Here is a 2,546-nt window from a genome sequence, read left to right on the forward strand (position 1 = left end):
TTGTAGGAGAGAAAGTGGTCTCCCCGTCCTACTCCTCCGCCATCTTGGCTCCTCCCTCCAGGTCTAGATTTTGGTGAAGCCTATGATCTTTGTCTACACGCAGCCAGCATGTGCTATATGTAATCTGCCAAATCCAGATTAATATGCGGGAATTTAGGTAAAGTTAACATGCACGGACTCCCATAATATGGCTGTTTGGTGGTTATGTCTACATAGGTCTATTAATGCACGCTTTGTCAACATTGCTTTTAAGTGGGAAGTGGAATAATACTGGTTTATTTTTTAAAAGTATATGGCCTTTGTCCTGTCTCATTGTCATATTTTCATGTATACTTAAAGTGCTATTGGGATCGTCATAGCCAAGACTATAGAGTATTTTTCTTTGGTATACTTCCTCTATTCTCTTGCATTCCTTTCTACCCCACTGTGGCTTTTCTGTCCTCAGCTTCAGCTATCTCCCTGATTTCCATCATCATGGCCTAACCTTATATCCAAGGATCCTCATATTCAAGTATCCATCATCATGACCTAATCTCATCATGTCAGTGCAACAGAACTCACCAACAGGGTTTCATGCATGCTCTCTGCCCAGGGGTTTATTGGTGTGTATCACATTCAATCCCACTGAATAGTTCACATATACATGACTCGTGTAACGCTGGTCTGCAGCTAAAGTCACGGAAATGTCCATTTACTGCTTTGTACTTGATTCTCTGTAGTTTTTCTGCTCTCAAATGTGACTGCTCTCTTTGTTTATCTAACAATGCTTACTAAGTACCTCCAAGGCTGTTCTCATACCGAATGAAATAAAGTGTTAGTTGCTCAATTGTGTCAGACTCTTCACGACCTCACGGACTGTAGTCTGCCATGCTCCTCAGTCCTTGAATTCTCCAGGCAAGAATATTGGAGTGGGTTGCCATTCCCTTCTCCAGGAGATCTTTCTGATCCAGGGATCGAACCCAGGTGTCTCCTGCGTTGCAGGAGGATTCTTCACCCTTTGTGCCACCAAGGAAGCCCTGTACTGAGGGAGGTATGGACTATTTCTTTAAGCTTTTCTAGTCCTGTAGGGATCATAACACAATATACCAAGAGGTCATAAGATCCAGTTCTGTGCATAAGAAAATTCAAAGTACTTGGGGAGAGAATTGTTATGGTGCCTTCCAGAGTCTAATTGGGCTGATAATAAAAATGAGCTTATGGCTAGCCATAGTCTTTTAAAAACTTGTGCATACTTAAGGTGCATACTTTATGATTTATGTAGCACTGTGAAATAGTCACCACAATTAAGCTAATTAATCATTATGCATCACCTCACATAATTAATCTTTTTTTTTTAGTTGGCATACACAGGATCTACCTCAAAAGGCAAATTTTAAGTGTAAGTACAGTACTGTTACCTATAGCGACCATGTTATACATTAGATTTCCAGAACTTACTCAACTTGCATAACTGAAACTTTGTACCCCTTGACCAGCATCTCCCCATTTCTCCTTCCCCCTCATTCTATGCCCTATGATCTCATTTCTGAGTATTTAGCCAAGAAAATTGAAATCAGGATTTGAAGAGACACCAATGTTCTCATGTTCATTGTAGCATTCTCTACAGTAGCCAAGATATGGAAACAACCTAAATATCCATTAATGGATGCATGGATAAAGAAAATATGGCTTATATGTACAGTGGCGTATTGTTCAGCCATAGTCTTGCTTACTCTCATTTGCTTTTAAATTCCTTAGTTTGTTTTTAGTAGGACAGATCAACTCAGGAACGGTTAACAAAGTTAGCTCCTGTCTTCTGTTGTTGAATACCCACATATTTTAAAACTTGCCTTTTCAGGCTGTTTTCCATTACTCTTGAACACATTCCCTCTTCATTCTGACTGCAATTTCTCTACATTCTGTGTACGTGTGTTGTGGTTGTCTGAGTTAAACAGAATGCCTGAAACATTTCTGACTGATGAGAGATGCAACGGTGACTTCTGGGTCCTTGGAGGCTTTTTTGTTTGTTTGTTTTAAATTCTTCCACTGTATAATTTGACTTACTTAGCTTATGGAAATCTAAAATTCCCTAATTATTTGCTTTATTACTTGTAGCTGTTCAAACTGTCCAAATCACGTTTCGGAATGCCAGTTTTTGGAACCTATGTCTATACACTTGTGTTAGTCCCTACTGAAATTCTTCGCAGCAACTGAACATATCTGTATAAAATAAAGCAATTCTTATATTTTTTTCAGATATCTATTTTTTATCCCTCTTAACACAGCCTTGTACATTTTTTAAAAAATTATTTTTAGTTGAAGGATAATTACTTTACAGTATTGTGTTGGTTTCTGCCAAACATCAACATAAATAAGCCATAGACACACCTATGCCCCTATCTTGAACCTCCATCCTAACTCCCTCTCTATCTCACCGCTCTAGATTGTTACAGAGACATAGTTTGAATTCCCTGAGTCATACAACAAACTTCCACTGGCTATCTATTTTACATATGTTAATGTACGTTTCCATGGTATTCTCTACATACATCCCACCCTCTCCTTCC

Source organism: Cervus canadensis, chromosome 4 (assembly GCF_019320065.1).
Source record: "Cervus canadensis isolate Bull #8, Minnesota chromosome 4, ASM1932006v1, whole genome shotgun sequence".
NCBI classification, from domain to species: Eukaryota; Metazoa; Chordata; class Mammalia; order Artiodactyla; family Cervidae; genus Cervus; species Cervus canadensis.